The sequence below is a fragment of the Ochotona princeps genome, chromosome 27 (assembly GCF_030435755.1).
Source record: "Ochotona princeps isolate mOchPri1 chromosome 27, mOchPri1.hap1, whole genome shotgun sequence".
Lineage (NCBI taxonomy): Eukaryota > Metazoa > Chordata > Mammalia > Lagomorpha > Ochotonidae > Ochotona > Ochotona princeps.
The window spans coordinates 18,952,850-18,974,328 of record NC_080858.1 but is presented as its reverse complement, the minus strand read 5'-3'; the positions used below and the strand labels follow the sequence as shown (position 1 = coordinate 18,974,328).

The 21,479-nt window shown below is 38.4% G+C and overlaps 1 long non-coding RNA gene across 1 annotated transcript; it reads right to left on the bottom strand.

Moving 5' to 3' along the window:
- Positions 1–376: 376 nt before the first annotated feature.
- LOC131478108 (uncharacterized) lies at positions 377–19,545 on the bottom strand. Its single transcript, XR_009244299.1, has 3 exons — positions 19,452–19,545; positions 19,129–19,203; positions 377–462 (listed from the first exon to the last, which is right to left on the bottom strand). It is a non-coding gene; the product is annotated as an uncharacterized LOC131478108 (long non-coding RNA).
- Between the last annotated feature and the right edge of the window lie 1,934 nt (positions 19,546–21,479).

Genomic DNA, 21,479 nt, shown 5'->3' with positions numbered 1-21,479 from the left:
CTCTGCTAATGTTTCTGGGAAAATAATAGAAGACAAAGCAGCTGCTTGGGCCTCTGCACCCATATTGGAGATCTAGACGATGTTCCTGACGCCTGTCTGAGCTAGCCAAGCCCTGGCCATTGCAGGCATTTGGGGAGCTAAACAATGAATAGAATGCCTATATCTCACTTTCAAACCTCTTATCCCTGAACATTTCAAATAAATAAAATAAATCTCTTCAAAAACTCATGCACAAATTATGCAAAAGTCTAATATGTATGTACATATATGTAAAACATTTTAAATGTGTATATTGAAATGTGCCAAAATAGAATAACTCCATGAATAGGTAGTGTGTCAATTATTACTTCAACATTAAATACACACCTGTACCTGATGAAGTGAAATTATCTTCAATTTCCGGTGAGAAAATATTGTTTTCTTTAAGATTTTTCAAATCCTGTGTTGCAGGTTTCTGAAAACCTTCAGTCCACATCAGAAAATTAATATTATGCAAGACTTCAACAGACCATATTTTAAGCATAACCCATAATTGTAAATAACAAAGTAAATGATGCTTACTACATTGCAATAGAGCCATAGAAAGTATAAGGTTAGAATATTTGGAATATCAGGGCATAAATTAATTTCTTATATTAATTATAAGAGTATATTTCTTAGATTTCATATTAAACATCTCATAGTTAATATATTTTATATATTTTTACAAGTAATTATATATATATTCTTGCCATTTTATTCCTTGAAATTGTTCCATTTGCTTTGCACTTAATGTTCAATTATATAAAATTTTCCAATGGTGTACATAAAATTTTGATGCTCCTTTTTTTCACTTTATATTATCAAACTAAGATTCACCCATATTGCTAAATATCATTGTGGTTCATATTTATGAATCATTGCATAAATTCTGTTTTAGCACACCTGGACAACTTCAAAACATATTGTGAATAAATTAATTAAAATATGTTTAATAATTTTTATCCATTGTTAACTATCCTTGACCATATGTACTACTCCAGTGAATCTGCTCCAGATAATATTAATGCCCTCCTCTCTGTACCTTGGTTGCTACACAAAGTTTTCAAACAAAAGGAGAATTCTCAGAGTTGTTTTTCAAATGAATAAACCAAATAATAACAACAAGAAAAGAGATATTTTGGAAGGCACATAGAGTGCAATTTTTCAAAGCCTCCATAAATATGTCTAAGAAACATCCTATTTCATTTGTACAGGGAGGTAAATCACGTGTTTTTGTTTTCTCCATTGTGAGGTAAGCACAAGAATGCTACAGTCAAATAAAGGTTTTTCAGGATCCCCGGTCAGGTCCTAAACCTTTCTCTCTCTCTCTCTCTCTCTCTCTCTCTCTCTCTCTCTCTCTCTTTCTCTCTCTCTCTCACACACATACACACATACACACTCAAAAGTAGAAATGTGCATATAAACTGTACTATTTCTATCGAGGACATTTATTTGTTATTTTATATGGAATAAAACCTAAAAGGTAGTCAATGAATAAATCAACCATCTACACAGCTCTACAGTTTATAAAGATTAGTAGTTACCGATTTTCATTTTCATGCTGAATTGTAATGCTATAGGAAATGGTCACTTGATACTTACACATATATTTTAAACCAGCAATTGTCAGGAGAATCAAAAAGCATATTGTTCCCAGGATGAAGGTACATGGAGTTTCTGTACAAAATCAAAGCACATGAGGTATACATGCATATATTATATATATATAGATATAAATATATATATATATGTATATGACAAAAAAAACTAAAGCAGAATGGATATTTGCAGTAGAATTTAGCACTGAAGTCACTTTTTCACCCTAATCACCAAGTCTCATTCCTATTACACAAAATGGATCTGCAAGCTAAGAACCAAGACAGTTAATATCAAATGTACATGAACTTTTTTGGGTATCAAAGTTTTATTTTTCCTACTTGACATTATATTTTCAGAAACCAGGTAACCAAGAGAAAGTCCTTACGTTTCTTTGTGCTGGTGAAATGTCTTCTGCCCGACTTTGTTCTCTTGACTGAGACAGCTTCAGCTCTGCACGTGTCTCTCCTCCACTCACTCATTTCTGAGAGCTTCAGACAAAAAAACGCAGGAAATGTTTCACACGTCAAACTGCTTCAGTGAAAATTGGAATATGATTCACACATAATGAAAAGAACCAAGTAAGTGATATGTACTCTGGAATGCAGAAAGTAAATTGAAATCACCATTTCTCTAAATTTTTCAGGAAATTTATTAATTTTTAAAAAGATTTGTTGTATTTATTTGAAAGGCAGAGCATTCAAGAGAAAAGAGAAAGTCCAGGAGAACTTGCATCAGTTGGTTTACTCCTTTAGTGGCTGGGATTATGAGGCTGAGCCTGGTGGAAACCAGGAGGCAGGAACTCCAGTTGGGTTTCCCAGGTGGATGGTGGAATTCTGAAGATTTGGGTTATCTGCTGCTGTCATCACCGGCACAAGAAGGAGCTGCAATGGAAGTGCAGCAGCCAGGACACAAATGTGCATTTCTATGTAAGACCCAGCCTGGAAAGAGCTGCATTGACGCACTGCGCCACAATGCTAGACCCGAAAATTGATTCACTCTTTCTTTCTTTTGTCTTTCTTTCTTTCTTTCCTTCCTTTCTTCTTTCTTTCTTTCTTTCTCTCTTTTTTCTTTATTTCTTTGTCTTAGATCCTATTCAGCTACCGTGGTCCGTGACACTTTGCAGAATACTATGGTATAATTTTAAAATGTCTTGAAAAGCTTAATTGCCAAAACATGAATATTGACATATTTCATGGACAAATATTCAGATTTACACCCTGTCTTGAAAGATCATATTCAATAATTTAGTCTGTGTAATAGCTCCAAGTGACCATGCTAATTTGATACTGAAGAGTCATCTCCTTTAGCAAAGACACACGCACACTAATTCAGTGAGCTTCCCCAGTTTTCAAGTCATCTTACATCACATCCCATCACTTGTTTATCTCTTTCCTATTGCAAGTCACTGAACTTAAACTTAATTTAGAATTGAAATAATGAAGAAATATAGAAGTCAAAGTTAGGAGCATATAAAGGTAAAATTTACTGAGACAAGCATCAGTTATAATCCTAAGAGCAAACATATGAAATTATGTGTTCCAATTTGTAGGTTAGAGAAGATGTATGCCAGATTATAAATAGATCTTAATTCAAGGTCATGTATTTTCTGAGGTAACTATGTTGTGTAGCTTTTTTTTCATTTTGTATATGTGCACACAAATGATAAGAAAATACATTGTAAATATTAAACTATACAACTTTGATAGAAAAATCATTACACTATAAAATCATTTGTATTTTCCCTGCACAGATTACATCAGGATTGGGAAAGTTAAGGTTTTGGGATTTCAATGTTTGTCAGTAAGATAGCATACGCTGTGATGAGATATGAAAGCACAACATGGAATAACTAAAACAAATTCTACAACACACTAGAGAATTTTAAAAATCACAAATTTTCATTTTAAAGATTTTGACACATTCTCATTCTAACCTACGCCTGTATTCATCTCTAGAATAAACTTTTAACATTCGATATAAACATTTTTCCTTTAATAAAATGAGTTCTCCCATCTTCCTGCACTTCTTTCCTCTATCAAACGCTACTTTTTTCCCTTCCATTACCAGAGTGCTGCTGGTGAGGTTGTGTCACATACCTGCAGTCTCTGCTATCTCTGCCTTTCCCTTGGGACTTCACCAGCTGGAGGAGAAGCTTGGTCAGGAACACAGCTAGGACGTCTTGGCTCTGCTGGCCTCTCAGCTCTGCTGTGAGACTGGGCGGTTCCTGATGTGTGAGACCATCCCTCAGAGACACCTGGTCTGATGGTACAGATGATCACATGACACTTGATATTCCCACAGCAAGTTTCCAGTGATGTCAGCTTCTCATTTGTTCCCACAGTCCGTGTCAGAACAGGAATTAAAATGGTCATTTTTATGACCATTTAAGGCTGAACTATAGCAGTTACAATGAAGTTTTGAAAATCTCAAAATCTTATGAGATTAGAAAATACTTAATAGATATTTTAAGCCTATAAAAATGAGATGATAAACACTCAAATCCTGAGTGGCATGCTTTCTGCAGGTTTCTCTTTGCAATACCAACCTATACAATCGATTCCTACCATCTATCTATACTAAAGACAGAGGAATGTCAAAATGGACACAAACATTGGCCTATTTGTTTAAAAATGGCATCCCAAGTATATCAAGATTTGATGATTTGCAGTAAATATCAATAAATGATTAGATCAAAAGCAGCATTTTCCACTTCTTGTATTATCTCTACATTGTCTGAAAAAATAGACTGACATCAAAGAAAGAAAGGACTGCTTTAACAAGGGAATGGCTTAAAATGCCGTGGGTTTCAGATATAGCTCTTTTGTACAGCAAAATCAACGTTCTCCAGCTACAATAGTAGCTGTGTTGAAATTAAATTTTTTTTGTTCAATTTGATGAGCATATCTCTACATTGACCCTCGAAGTAGGTGCTCATTAGTGCGAACAGCAATAGTTTATCCAGTCGACCACAGGAACTTTCCAGGTACAGAAGTAGCATTTGTTTAATGCATACAAATTCAGATATATAAAGAGAGAGAGAAAGAGAGAGAGAGAGAGAGAGAGAGAGAGAGAGGTTCAAAGAGAGAGAATCTTCATCCACTGGTTCACTGCAGAAATGATCACAATAGATCACAATATCTGGTCCTGGGTTACACTGAAGACAGGAACTTGGAGCTTCTTCTGTCACCATGCAGGTACAGGAACCCAAGCACTTGGGGCTCATTCCCCACTTCTCTCCCAGGAGTGTTAGCAGGGAATTGGGTCAGAGGAGGAAGCCTTAACTAGGGGACCATAGCGGGTGTGTGGCCCCACAGACAGGGCTGAAGTTGACACAATGCTGACACCTGTTATTTTTTGAAAGCATCTTCCCATGGTTTGAAATTCTTTTCCCTATGGCATACAAAGCAAAATTTTACTAGCACTTTCTAAATGATGGCATAAAAGCTAAATGATCTAGCTATTTCTATGTAGAACTGCTTTTGAATTATTCTATTTTTTTTTTGTTAGGAACTAACTCTTTTCAGGGAATAAGTTTCTGACATCAATAAACCTAGCAAGAAAAGCATATTTTAAAATCTCCATGTAATGTAACTTTCTCTTGAGTACATACCTTGGGTTCTGGGCACACCTGGAAACTACCATCTTCTAGGCTCACATTTATTTTTCCCTACTCAACTAATGTCTTATGCTTTCCTTTATTGGTTAATAGTACAAATATTTTCACAAAAGATCTTACCGGTCATGAAAGCACTGAAATACCTCTCCGAATATTTCCTGTACCTCCTTCCAGCACTTAATTTATATGAACGTCATTCATGTGTCATTATTTCACATCCACTTAACAAAGTTGGTATTATATTTTAACCAAAGAACCATCAGCTTATAATACATTGAATGCAACAATTGGACGGTAGTACAACCCAGGTTAGAAATGCAATATAAAGTGAATGAATAAATACACAAAATAAGAAACTGACAACAGCTCTTGAAAACTGAAACAGCAGAACAGCCTTGTTACATGAAATAAGAATGCATACAATTTAAAAATAATTTCTCAGGAACAAAATCTCAAAATGCAATAGTTTACCGTTTTAATCATTGTTTGTATTACAACTTTTACCTAGTTTTTATTAGAATTGATAAAATTTACATGAGTGTGACAAATTAGTGTTTCTATACTCTTTTATTATAATGTGAAGAATATGTATAAATGGGTTAGTAAGAAAATAAATAGGAATTTTGTGAACAAGGAATAAAGAATAAATGAAGGCAGTTGGTTGGCCTTGTATCTGATCCTTAGACTATTTCCATCCTCTGAGTTATGCTTCGTAAAGGAAATGCCAAAATAACTATTCTGTGGTTTGCTGATAAACCGTTTTAAAACATTTTGGTAAATGTGGCATGTAAAAAGAAAGAACTTGGGTTTTCATAAACGTGGAGAAAATATTAAGCACTTTTCTACGGGACATCACCTCAAAGCTAGTGGGACGCAGGTAGTACGTGAAGGAGTCATGGTGACTGAAGACACTGTGGGAACTTGAATGAGATCTTGGAACCTACGGACACCACACAAATGAGACATCAGTGAAGCCTGGAGTGCTGGTCGTGTTCACAGACCAACATGTGGCCCCTCGTTTGACAAACGTCAGATGAGAACACGAAGGGAAAAAGATTTGTCTGGGCATCTGTGAGGATGATTTCTGAACTTTTTTACAGATCTAAAATCATTTCAAAATAAATGTTCTTCTTAAAAGAAGCATATTACTAACATAATATCATTTGCCATAAACTCTTTGAAGATTGCTTATATACAAAGATTGTGTTAGTATACAGAATGTGTTATGAACCTTCAGCTAAAATCATGCTGCCTTGCTCTTGTGAAATCTTCGGGCTATAGAGGTTTTTTGTTTTGTTTTATATTTTTGTCTTATCCTCCTGCTTGCTCACCTGTACCCTGAGAACTCTCTCTAAATTCTTGCCATTCCCTCTGTTAGTCTAGCATGAAGTAGAATCTCCCAACACCTCACCCTTTTCTGTCACTCCCATCAGTCATCCAGTGATGAAAACCCAGCAGGGCCAGCATTTGTTATTGCTTTACCACAGCCAATCCAAACCAATATAAAAATGTAAGACAGAACTCGATAGCACTCAAGAGAGATTAGCTGTTTGGCTAACTTTTATACCTTCTCAACTGTCTACCATCATGAAAATGAAAATTTAACCACAAAAAAAACTTTATGGGCAGGACACAGCAGCCTAATGGTTAAAGTTCTCCTCTAACATGCTCCAGGATGCCAGTTGAGCATGGGTTCGTTTCCCAGCTGCTCCAGTTTCCTTCCAGCTCCCTGCTTGTGGCCTGGGAAAGCAGTAGAGGACGGCCCAAAGCTTGGGATCCTGTACTCAGGTGGGAGACCCAGAAGAAGGTCAGTCATGACTCTAGCTTTGATTCAGCTCAGCTCTGGCTGTTGTGGCCACTGGGGCGTGAACCACCAAATGGAAGATAGCTCACTCTCTCTCTCTCACTCTCTGTTTCTCTCTGTAATTCTGCCTTTGCAATAAACAGATAAATAAATGAGTAAATCTTTTAAAAAAATATAAAATGCTCTATGAAAATAAACATGGAAATAGACTCAGATGCTTATGAGAGGTTAATGTCTCAAGCCCAGCTGAGGAAAATAATAAAATGGAGCTTCTTGAGGTCTTTGGGTATAAGCCACATAGGAAGTCTCAAGAATGCAGGAGCTCACTGACTGTGCCACAAAGAGCAGTTCACTGTGTGGGCAAGGGCACCAGCACAAGGATCTCACTGTCTCCCTTGGTAACATGAGTTTCCTTTGGAAGAGCTGAGGTTCAGCTGTACTAAGAAAAATTGTTCTGACATTATTAGTCTTTAGTACGGCAACTCACATACAACTTTACAGAATAGCTGCATCTATCTGCCATTTCACAAAATATCTTCAACTCTATGTCTCTCTCTCTGTCTCTGGTATTAGATGTTCCTGCAGTTGATAAAAATTGTTTTTTCACTTTTTATCAGCAGCATCCAGTGCAGTTTGATGTGCAAATAATACTTTGGTTGCTGCATTTCAAATCAGTTCTCATCTAATAGAAATATATTGACAAAACCTTTCAACAGTGTCAGATGACAAGTTTTCTCAATTCCCACATAGTAATTGGTAAGAAACAGAGGTGAGAGAGAGTGATTCTCTTTCCCCAAGAATGCCGAACAACAGGAGGGCTGAACAACTTCATTTCTTTTTTTTTTTTTTTTTTTTTTTTAAGATTTTATTGTTATTGGAAAGCCGGATATACAGAGAGGAGGAGAGACAGAGAGGAAGATCTTCCATCCGATGTTTCACTCCCCAAGTGAGCCGCAACGGGCCGGTGCGCGCCGATCCGATGCCGGGACCAGGAACCTCTTCCGGGTCTCCCACGCGGGTGCAGTATCCCAAAGCTTTGGGCCGTCCTCGACTGCTTTCCCAGGCCACAAGCAGGGAGCTGGATGGGAAGTGGAGCTGCCGGGATTAGAACCGGCGCCCATATGGGATCCCGGGGCATTCAAGGCGAGGACTTTAGCCGCTAGGCCACGCCGCCGGGCCCAACAACTTCATTTCTAAGTCAAAGTTTCATACACAGGTTCGCTTCCCAGATTGCAGTGATATCCAGCACTATACCAGTCCCACAGCAAGAGCCAGATACTTCCTCTAGGTCTGCCACAGGGGTGACAGGGTTTGAAACACTTGAGTCATCTTCTGCTGCATTCCAGGCATTAACAGGAAATGGAACGGGGAGTGGAGCTGCTAAGATACTATCTGGCTGCTGATCTGGGTATTGGCATTGCACAGTCACTTATGAATGTGGTATGGTAGGTGGGGGGAAATCTTTCATAGGCACTGCCTGAATGAGCACTTTCTCCTTTGTGGCCACAAGATGATGATGGAGTGTAAAAGTTCTTCCCCTATTCCCTTTTTTTTTTTTCAGATGTCTTCTGAAATATCTACTTGTCATTCATGTATTGACAACTTCCTCCCTCCTGAGTCATGTCTTGCTGTCACTATGAACTTGGCCATTTTTGGCCAAAGGTTAGCTTTTCCTAGCTTGTCTCTGATCTCTTGATATTATGTTTTGTGCATGATACCCTTGCAAGTAAAAAGAAATGATTTTTTGTTGCCATAGCACAGAGATGTGAGTGAGAGAACAGCGGAATAGCCCATGTTGGTTAAGGAGAATGTCAGTAGTGATGAAGGGAATGAACTGTTTTCTCACTTTCAGTAACAAAGCCCAACAAAGCAAATACTCCACATACAAAAGGACAGAACTAAAGTAGCATTTCTCTGAAAGCAAAAATTGCCTGAAGTATCAACACCTTCTCTCCCCTCGCCGCCCTCCACCCTTGCCAAGAAACAAACTCAAACTCTACGTCCAAGTTCTACATTTCCAACCACCAGACACTATAATATAGTACCACATTCTAGAGTGAGTGTTTGTTTTGGTGAACACATTGTAAGAATTAATACCTGAGTGGCCAATGAGATGCTCTTTGCAGCACAATACATGAACGCCTGGGGTCTGAGACTTCCTGTGCGGTTTGAACCCACAGACCCCAGGAAGCTCCAGCTAATTCTCTTGCTCAGATGGACTTGAGAAAGCAACCTCTCAGGAGCAGCTGGGTCTGTTTTAATGCTTTATTGTCACAGAGCATTTGGTAGTGGCTTTAAGATTTATTTGAAAGGCAGAGTGTTAAAAAGAGAGGAAAGAGAAGAGGGAAAGGTATCTTCAATTTGGGGGTTCACTCCGCAACTGGCCAAAATAGCTAGAGCTCAGTCAATCCAAATCTGGGAGCTTCCTCCAGGTCTTCATGTGTTCAGGAGCCCAAGGGTTAAGCCATCTTCCATTGCTTTCCTAGGCCATCAGCAGGCAGCTGGCTCAGAAGCAGAGCAGGCAGGACACGACCTGGAGCCCATGTGGGATTCTGGTGCTGAGGAAAAAGGATTAGATGGTTCACTCACACATGGCCACAGCTGACAACAGTGGGCCAGACCAAGGCCAAGGACCAAGTTTGTCATCAGCTCTCCCACATGGGTGGTCGGGGTCAGACACTTGGGCCATCTTCTGCTGCTTTGCCCAGGCCATCAGCAGGGAGCTGGAAGGCAAATGAAACAACCAGTTCTTGAGCTTGAGCCCATAGATAATGGCAGCGTCACAGGCTTAACCACTGCATCACAATGCCTGCTTCTCATACCTTAACACCAATGGGTAGTCTGGAACTTTTTTCAATAAACTCAAGCCAGTTTCTTTGGACTGACATGCAGTAATAGGGTTACCACATCATATAATCAGTGGCAGCAGCATTTTCAACAGGAGTAGCAAAATTTCATGTAAATCTTCAAATATTTCTTTCTAATCACCTGCTTCTTTTCTTTGTATTTTACCTTTCTGAACGACATTTGTGTTTTCTGCATTTTGCTTCAGCACTGATTCTACTGAAGGGATGTCTCATCTCTACCACCATGTCTTCATAGCATTTCCATTTCATTCTTTTTTATACGTTTCAATTCTCAAACATACTGTCTATTGTTTCCATCAACTCTTTTATCACATTGTTAATGGCATTTAAGGCTGATATTTTATACATTTCAAAGTCATTTCTGAGTCTGACATAAGGAATGCTTTGTTTATTAACAATGCATTGCTGGGCCTGGCGCAGTGGTTAGTGGCTAAAGTCCTTGTTTTGCTTGTTCTAGGATCCCATATGGCTGCTGGTTTGTGTCCTAGCTGCTCCACTTCCATTTCAGCTCTCTGTTTGTGACCTGGGAAAGCAGTGGAGGACAGCCCAAAGCCTCGGGACTCCGCACCTGCGTGGGAGATCCGGAACAAGCTCCTGGCTCCTGGCTTTTGATCTGCTCAGTTCTGGCCATTGTGGCTACTTTGGGAGAAAGCAAGCAGATGGAAGACTACACTGTTATTTGTGAAATAAGTACAGGAAGGAAGCTCTATGTATTCTAGCTTTTGTGTAAAAGCTGCAACGTTCATCTCAAAGTAGAGAAGAGTACAGTTGCTACTGGAATCAAGTGGCAAGAAATGGATGGTGAGTGACTGTTACCTGGTACAGAGGTGCAACTGCATAGCAGGGAGAATATTTGATGTTATATATCAATAAATCAAATATTTTAAGATATTTAATAATGATGATCTTGAATGTTTCCAACATAAAGAGTAATAAATGTGTGTGCTGACAGATGATTCAATTAATTTTAGTAGCTCACTACACATTGCACACAAGTATTAAATACCAGGAAACACAATTACTCTTTATGTATGTATGTGTCAATCAAATATAGCGTATACTTTTATTTAAATTTTCTGTAAGATTTAACAATTTTAACATTTTCCATACCCATTTCACATGTAGATATTATGTTCACAGATATACAGTATTTTCCTTGAAATTGGTGAAACTAATTATTACATAAAATAGAATTCACAACAATGATTATAAATTGTGTAAAGAAAGGACTATTGTGTATAAGTCAGTGATGAAGATATTTATGACAATCTACATTCCAAATAGTACAGCATGCACATAGTCTTTACACTTTTCTACATACATAAACTCCACAGATGAAGGAAAACATGTGGCACTTGTCTTCTGTGCCTGGCACATTTCTTCGATATAAAGATCTCCAGTTTAATCCATTTTGTTTAAGTGTCAGGGTTTTTTCATCTGCAGAGGAAGCAATAAGTCACCACATATGTACACCACATTTCCTCACCCACATTTCAGTTGAGGGACTTAAGGGTGGACTCCATGTCATTGCCATTGATAATTATGCTGCTGCAAAAATGAGAGAGAAGCTTCTACTCATAAGCTGACTTCATTTGCTGCAGATACAGTCTCGGAAGTCAGGAAGCTGGGTCATGTGGTCGATCTATTTTTGGTTTCTTGAGAACTTTTCATTCTGATTTTCACAATGGTTGCACTAATTATCGAGACTGGGAACATCCTTTTCACAAATGTAAGAAAGCTGATTTGCACAACGAGCACTCTTAATCAGTCCTGACTTGAGGAATCCACATTTGTCAGCCGCATCCGTTGCCTGAAAAGCCCTGTGTCAGAGAATGTATTTTTTTATAAGCCATGTCTGGGGCAAAATTCACGATCAACCTTTATAAATCGGTGTGTGCGTGTGTGTGATTATTTAATGAACACACAATTCCTGAGAGAGATGTGTAGCTGTTAAGGATGCCTACGCTGAGGGACAGTCAGACCAGAGTCAGGGGAGATGAGGAAGACGTGGAAAGGGCACCATGGGCAGATGGGGGTGGAACATGAAAGATTTCTAAACTACTGTGAGTGACTAAATACAGAAAATTCATGAAGAAGCACATTGTGACTATTTACAATAGCATCTCCATTGCCCTGGGCTCAGTGAGAGTACGGACACTAAGAGACTCCAGTGCCTGCCGCACCTTCAGCACAGAAGCAGCCTGCTGCCACTCACACACAAGGCTGCTTTCCTTGTTCCGTCCGAGCTAACAGCCTGTCCACAACAGGCAGCACGAACCTTATGTGAAATTGAATAATGTGAATAGTCAATGTAGAGCTAGACCCTGATATAGAGAAGAAAATCTTATGAATTCAGAATAAACCACCAAGCATGCATATTGATACACATTGATAATAACAATCAATGCAAATTGCAAGTAAAAAAACGATAATTGGCAAGGAGATACCAACCATTTAACATCTATCAATCTATTAAACTTTGTTATACTTTTCCACTATCCTAAGCTGCTCTGTCATGATTTTCTACTTTCTCTTTCATTACTTTTTTGAGGAACCTTTGGTAATTGCCCTCATCTTGTCAAAACCTTAAACATTTCACTGTACCCAGGCTCTCACCTTAGCGCTCCTGGTACCCTTAAGCCTTACAATAGCAGCTCATAGTTTTAACGCCTCCCAAACTGATACTCACTAAGTGTACATCCTCACTACAGAACATCAGCTTGAACTTCATAAACGTGTGCCAAGATGTGACATCCTTGTAACACTCACAATGTATAACAGATTTATCAAACTTTCATCTAAAGCTGAAGACCCGAAGTTCCCCGTGACCACTGATGACAACTATATTCTCATTACTGTCTCATGAAAAACCTTGCAGCCATCACCCACTTTCTTTTTCACTTTCCTTTCATAGAGTTAGGCTAGAAACTGGGCGCATTTCTTAGCACCATGTCTATTACCTTGATGAAACCACCACCATCTCTCACTTGTTCGACTCTAGCAGACTTTGAGCCTGACTCGCTGAATCCTCCAGGTACCCTCTGAGATCCAGAGAGCGCTCTATGTGAGTCTGAAATGGGAAGCCTGCTCTTGTCCTTCTTTCCTGCTTCAAGTCCTGAAAACGTGTATCACTGCACTCATGAAGAAGTCAAGCTCTTGCAGGGGTTCCTGAATGCTGCCTGATCTCATCCTTGTTTCCTCTCTGACTTACTTCCTGCTGCTTCCTTACGTTGCTCCAGCATTGCTGACCTCCTTACTGTCTCTGAAGCAAAGTAAACGGGCTCCCACCCGCCACCTCTCCTGGCCTTCCTTGCAGGATGCTACACTCAGAAAGTCCCTTTAGTTGCATATTCATGTCCTTATGTCATTGTACAAATGCCACTGTCTCATGGAGGTCAGCTAGACTCTCTACGTAAAACACAACATGTGTTGTCTTCCCTCCCTTCACCCACAAACTCTGCTCCCTGCACAGCATTGCTCTTTCTCTAGCATACTAGAACAATTTCTTCCTCATGTATTCCATTAATAATCTCCTTCTGCCACAATAACATGCTTTTCGTCTTTGACAAGTAGATACTAAACTATCAAGAGATTATCAGCAATTAAATGGAATTGTGCACATTAATGACATGAAAAAGTATTAATCACTGTATTAGAGGTTTAATTCTAATGATGTATTTGGAAATGATGTTTTTTTCAGGCTTGAAAGACACCAGCAGGGCTGGCATGGTGGCTCAAAAGGTTAATCCTCGACCTGCAGTATCGGTATCCCATACGGGTTCCACTTCTAGTCCAGGGTGTTCCACTTCCTATCCAGCTCCCTGCTCATGGGAGAGCAGAACACAGCTCAAGACCTTGGGCCCCTACATCCATGTAGGAAACCCGTAGGAAGCTCCTAGCTTTAGATCGTTTTAGATATGCAGTTGAGGCCATTTGGGAAGTGAACCTGCAGAAGGAAGAGCTCTCACTGTCTCCTCTCTGTGAATCTTCCTATTAAAAATATTTTAAAAACGGACACCACATGCAAACTTCATTTTGAGGTCAATCTGGGTTTAGAAAAAATTGTTCCTCTCTCTTCCAAATACACCTATAAACACAACGTGCATCTCATAAGAGAAAAACATTTTGCATTTGGAAGAATCCTCCATTTAAGACCTTGGGAAAAAGAAATGTCTTTTTGGGATAATTACTTAGGGCTTAAATACTGACATTTGATATTCATTAGAGTTGTGAATTCAAAAATAATCAAGAGGCCTGGTATAGTTGCCTTGTGGGTAAGTCCTCACTTTGCACGCACAGGGATCCCATATGGGTCCAGTTCTAAACTCCACAGCCCTGCTTTCTATCCAGCTTCCTGCTTGTGGCCTGGGAAAGCAGTCGAGGACGGCCCAAAGTCTTGGAACCCTGCACCCACTTGGGAGACCTGGAAGAAGCTCCTGGCTTCAGATCAACTAGCTCTGGCCCTTGCAGTAACTTGGGACATGAACCAGTGAATGGAATATCTTCCTCTCTGTCTTTCTCCCTGTGTATCTGAGTTTCCAATAAAACATGAAATACATTTTAAAAAAAGAATCAAGCACATTTTTAAAATCTTAGAGAATCTTTTCCTGCTGTTATCCTTTGGCATATGTACTAATTACTGAGGACAAAAGCAATGGATAACAACATTAAACGGAGACTTACAGGTTCTTAGCAAGTGCTGTGCCATCCTGCCACGTCCACTCATGCATGGTTCCTTTTCTACTTAATCCAACCCAGTAAGCATATTTCATTTGTGATTGAATGAAATTCTATGGAAAATATCCAAATTATAGTAATTATTAATCATAGTAGCAATAACCAATTTCTTATCGACACAGGAGTTGAACAAAATAATACTTATATTCAACTTCAGACTCCACTGCAACAAATAGAACAGCCTCTAGCCTCGTTATTGAGATAAATTAGAAGTGACTGATCCAAAAATAATCTCTCACCTCTTTGTGATTCAAAATATACCAAGAGAGGATTGCAGTAGGTTTAATTGGAAAGACATAGAAATCTACAGGAATAAGAAAGATTGGCAAGTGTGGCTTCACTTACTCTAGAATTTCTCTTCATCAAAACATAACAGAAAACAGTGAAAGATAAGTTTCCAATCTGGAAATATTCAGAGTAGCGTAGAATTATGAACAAATAAAGCAAGTCTTACAAATCACAAGAAAACAAAATTATCCAAAAGAAGGAAAAGGAGGAAAATCAAGAACAGTGATTTCACGTAAAATGCATGTGGAAAGATGTCAAGGTTACTAGAGCTGGGATACATGCAAATGGAGGGTCCAAGAAGATACTTTAGAAAGAGCCAATTTACAAAAATTAAGAAAGTCACCTTTTATCAAGGTTGGAACCAATAAAATATGTTCAAAACTGTCAATAAAATCATTTTATGAAACTCTGTGGAAGTATTTTGTAAGTTTTCATCTCCCCTACTCTAATATCAAGTAAGGCTACTGTTAGTGTGGTAGGCTATGAACTGAAGACACATAAAAGCCTCACACATCAAATACGTCAATATAGTCATGCAGAACTATTCTGAACAACAAAGGCTGGGAAAGCCTAAAGCCCCATCTCCTAGAGAATGTGTTGGTCTATCCTCATGATGGAATATCATGCAGCAATGAAAATCTGAACTAGCAACACATTTGTAACAGGATCAGCAACATGAATGATTATGTGAACTTAGCAAGGAAAGTAAATTCGTTGAGCATTTTCTGTATCTGATACATGAGAATCACATTATCTGACTGGAAGGTGCTCTGCTCTGACAAGCATGCAAGGTCTGAAATACAGGAAACATACAAGTAATGCTATTTTTTAAATTCACTCCTTACATTTTATTCACTTCAAATATTATCTGCATATGTGTAAATATGAATAAGTGCATTTATGCCCTAAAGGCAAGTTAGGGTCTTTCTGAGACACAGCATTCCTTCCAACATGTTTCCCACACTCCTTGGCTCGTGCAGGAGGAAAATTATCATGGTTTATCTTTCAATTACAAATAGCAGAAGTATAGAGATATCAGAGCAGGATATTAAAATATACTTTACTATTTGTCAATCTCTGAAGAGTAAGCCTTACCAGTTCCTTGTTGTCATCAATCTTTACAAGTGAAGAACCCTTGTTGTGGCATATCTTCACACTCTCATCCCAGGTTAGCCTTTCTTCAGAAAAATAGTAGCAGTTTCTCCCACAGCAAAACCATTTTTCTTGGCAGGAACCACAGCGTAGGGCTTGAAAATAAAAGTCACCTCCACCCCAAGACAAGAGACCATTTAGAGACACGCACTTGTAGGCCTTCAGTTGGTTTCTTCACACTGGGTTACCAAAGACAAAGTGGTGTTATGTACCAACTCATCCTCTGTCAGATTCTATAGAAGAAAGGACTATTGGACAAGAAATTATCCCTGACAGACAAAGGCATTGTGCAGGCTGCAGAGAGCAATCTTGACTTCTCGAGTATCAGCCAAGTACAGAGTTCAGAAGTACTACTCCCTGACCAATGAATCCATCCAGTGAATGGACAGCATCCCACATGGGCACCAACGCCAGTCCTGTCTAATCCTCGATTCCTCTGGCCCAACCCTGGCAACTGCAGCCATTTGGGAGGTGCACTGGTGGATGAAACATCTCTCTTTCTCTCACTCTGTCTTTCAAACAAACAAATAAATAAGTCTTTTAAGTTTATGAACAGGGATGGTGCTGATCTCAAGAGAACTCTATTGGGAGAAAATGCATTCTTTAAGGATAAAATAGTCAAATGTGAACTTTTTGAAAGACATGTGTTCACCCAACTATAGTTTGGAAAACAGATTTCATGAGGTGAAGAACAAAAGTCAGGCGCTGGGGCCAGTGTTGTGGCATAATTGTTACAGCTGCCACGTGGGGTGCCCCCATCGAATGCAGATGCCAGCTTGAGTCCTGGCTGCCCACTTCTGATCCAGGTCTCTGCTAATGTTTCTGGGAAAATAATAGAAGATAAAGCAGCTGCTTGGGCCTCTGCACCCATATTGGAGATCTAGACGATGTTCCTGACGCCTGTCTGAGCTAGCCAAGCCCTGGCCATTGCAGGCATTTGGGGAGTTAAATAATGAATAGAATGCCTATATCTCACTTTCAAACCTCTTATCCCAGCACATTTGAAATAAATAAAATAAATCTCTATAAAAATCATGCACAAATTATGCAAAAGTCTAATATATATATATATATATATATACACATATACCTGTAAAACATTTTAATTTGTATATTGAAAAGTGCCAAAATAGAGTAACTCCATGAATAGGTAGTATGTCAGTTATTATCGCAACATTAAATACACACCTGTATCTGATGAAGTGAAATTATCTTCAATTTTCGGTGACAAAGTATTGTTTTCTTTAAGATTTTTCAAATCCTGTGTTGCAGGTTTCTGAAAACCTTCAATCAAATCACCAAATTAATATTATGCAAGACTTCAATAGATCATATTGAAAGCATAACCCATATTTCTAAATAACAAAGTAAATGATGCTTACTACGTTGGAATAGAACCATAGAAAGTATAAGGTTAAAATATTTTGAAATATCTGAATATAAATTAGTTTTTACATGTAATTACAAGATTTTTAAACATATATTGTTGTTCCTTTATTCCTTGAAATCGTTCCATTTGCTTTGTACTTAATGTTCAATTGTATAAAATTCTCCCTTGGTGCACATAAAATTTTGATGCTCCTTTTTTTCACTTTGTATTATCAAACTAAGATCCATCCGCATTGTTACATATCATTGTAGTTCATGTATACGGACCATTGCATGAAATCTGTTTTATGAAAGCAGGACTACTTCAAATCGTCATGGAAAAAATTAATTAAAAAATGTTTAATAAGTTTTATCCGTTGTTAATTATCCTTGACCATATACTCTACTCCACTGAATCTGCTCCATGTAATGTTAATGCCCCCCTCTTGCCAAACTGAGTAAGCAGGTGTAGTCATTATAGTATTTGTCTTTCAGACCTATATACTACTCCATATTTTTATAAGACCTTTTCATGATCTAGATTCTGCTTCCTCTCCCACGTTCTCAAATACTTATGATATCAGTTGATGAACCTACATTTTAATCTCTAACCTCCACGCCTGGGTCTCAGTCCCAAAGCATGTAATTCCACAATATGTATGCCAATGGTCCATGAATATCACCTGAAACTCACTAGGAGAAACAGATCAGTCCTCCCTGAGCTTCACTAACAAGCCATGAGGACTTAGTCATCTCTGTTGTCAACACACACAGGCACACACACACACATACACACACACACAGATGTGCACACACACAGGCACAGGCACTCACACATCTCCTATGTCTTGTCTTCAGCATTGATGGAATTCTCCAACAAAGCTAGATATGTCATGGAGATGCTAATCCCCTGCTCTTCCTCACCCATTCAAACACATACCCAAGCATTTTTACCTAGTAAATGTTTCTTGGAAGGGTTTCTGACCTCACTACTTCTCTCATGACGCTGATTTGGACAGCCATTGTTACCAACCTTAATTTCTGAAACAGCTCTCTCAGCTATTTCCATGCTCACTTTCCAGGCTACTCAGATTTTCTTTTGGAAAATTCCTCACATTAAATAATCAAGGAGTTCCAAATACATTAATTTTTTTCATTATTTTATTATTGTATGTTACAGTTCCATAAGTTCTGGGATTTCCTTTAACCCCTCCCTTAAACCTCTTGTTCAGCACGGATTTCCTCTGTGTTATTACAATCGTACAGTTCTTCATAAAGAGTCATAAGGTCATCATTCTGCTACTTCAGTGTATCCTGACATTTCAGTCACAAGAAATGCAATAGTCAAAGGTTTCCCCAGGTCATGGGGCAGGTGTAAACCCACTTCACACACACACACACACACACACACACACACACACACACACACACACACAATTTGAAATATGTGCATAAAGCACACAGTGCCTGCCCACAAAAGCCTTGTGTAATCCAAAGTATTTTATGTGATATAAAAGCTAATGATAGCAAAATCATAAACACTTCACCATCATCAAAGCCCTCATGCTTGGCAACATGTCCATAGAACTGGACAGTTTACAAACTTTTAGCAGTTTCGGTTTCTAATTTTCCACTTTGACTCTTGTTCCCACAGGAAGTAAGCACTGGACACTCACCCATATATCCTAAGATGACAATCACCAGGAGGAGCAAAAGGCATATGATTCCCAGGATTACTGTATATTGGTTTCCTGTAGCAAAACCAAAAAGCACGATACATCATAAGCATGGCAAACAGATAAAAACTAAAGCAGAGTGAATATTTATGCTGGATCATAAGTGTCATTGATAGTACACAGAAATAGATGTTCCAATATATAAAAACAGTAAGAAATCAGAGCCAGATGTTTGATATCAAATACATGTGGCTTTAATTTTTAAAAATTCTTTCCTGCTTGACATTGTATTTTCAAAAAATCAGGAAAAAGGAAAATACTACCTCTCTTTCTGTGAGCTGTGTTCTGTTTGCTTCTCCGTTTCTTTGAATCAGTAAGTTTCAGCTCTGAGTAGGTCACTTTCTCCTCAGTCATTGCTGAGAGCATCATGCAAAACAAAACAAAACAAAAACACAAGAATCAGACATGTTTCACAAGACACACATAGCTTAATTATGTTTGAGGAATAATGGTGAGAGCTCAAGAAGTGTGAACACTGGCTTGTAGAAAGTAATAAAAAATACCATTTTTCTCGAAAGGCGCTTTTGAAAAAAAGAATGATTTATTTGAAAAGCAGAGAGTTATGCATAGAGGAAGAAACAGAGAGAAAGATCTTTCATCTGCTGGTTCATCCCCCACATGTCTGCTGCAGTCAGGGCTCGACCACACCAAAGCCAGGGATTCCCTCAGGGTCTCCCACATAGATGGCAGAGATCCTAACAGTTGGACCATCATGTGACTTTTTCCAGGTACAGTATCACTGGAGTGGGACAGCTGAAACATGAATTGGTGCTCTGAATATTGGATCACTTGCTGCACGCACCTGATTAATACGCTGCATCACAGCAAATTATTTTAATTTATGTCTTAGAACAGAGATCCCATTCGGTTAAGTAATGGTCCGTGATTGCTTATAGAAACGCTGTATTAAACTTTTAAATTGATGGAAATTGATGTACTCCACACATAAATATTCAGATTTATATCTTCTCTTGAAAGCTTACACTTGATCAAAAAGTGTCTGTGCTGAGTCCAAACAAATACCACAAAATGACCATGAATAGTCAGATTCAGCATCTTATTGATGCTCACTCAATGAAACTTTCTAAGTTGCCAAATTGTCTTGTATCACACCACATCACTCATTTTTCATGTCATCAGCCAATAGTGTCTAAACTTTATGAATGTGAACTTGGAATTGAGAAAGATAAAGACATCGTGGCATTCAAGATTTGGAGTTTATGAAAGCATCATTAGCCTAAACAGGCATCACTTATAATTCTACAAGCAAACGTACACACGAATGATATGTTTTTCAACTGTTGAAGAGGACAACAGCAATTTGAAGTCTAGAAATGTACAGATTATATACATGTTGTGAAATATTATGCTGTATCCCATAAATATATAATAAAAAGTCACCATCTTAATTTGTCATAAAGGCAGGTTATTGTGTAAAAACTTTAAAAACTGCAAGTGATGTTTTCAATAGCAGTAAGCCAATGGTAGATCTTTACTCAAATCGATATATACTACTTAATTTTTTAATATTCTCTCTCTAATATAATACCAAACTGTAAGATAAACCTTAACTCAAGGTCAGGTATTTTCAAAGATAAATATTTTCTATTAATTTTTCCATTGACCATTTGTATGCATAATAAGAAAATAAATTGATAAATATTAAACTAGATTTCTTTTCACAGGAAAGTAATTGCATTAGCAAATCATTAAACTTTGATATTACAGGTGGCTTCGGCACAAGGGAATTCAAGCTTGGCATAATTCATTGCTAGCCAGTTAGGTGGCATTCACTGTAATGAGAAAAAAAAGTACATAATCTAATATTATTATATTCTTCAAAACGCCTGACAATTTAAGCAGAAAGTCACTTTCTGCTTGGTCCTTTGGACACATTCTCATTGTGATCCATTCGTGCCTTCCCCTCTAGCATAAAAGTAACATTAGATAATAACGTGAATCACAATTCAGTTAGTCTTACACTCAAAACTCTCCCATCTTTCTACACATCTGTTCCAAACCAAATGCTACTTTAGTCCTCTTCAATTGCTGGAATGGCAGTACAACTTGGCGTCACATACCCACAGTCTCCAATCTCTGTGCCTCTATCTTGGGATTTCACCAAGCAGAAGCTTGGTCAGGAACACGGCTGGACGTGCTGGCTCTGCGGGCCTCAGTTCTGCTGTGAGACGGGGAGGTTCTGGGTGTGAGACCATCCCTCAGACAGACCTCGTCTGAAGATAGCAGCAGGTGGTCACATGACACTTAATATTCCCACACAAGTTTCCAGT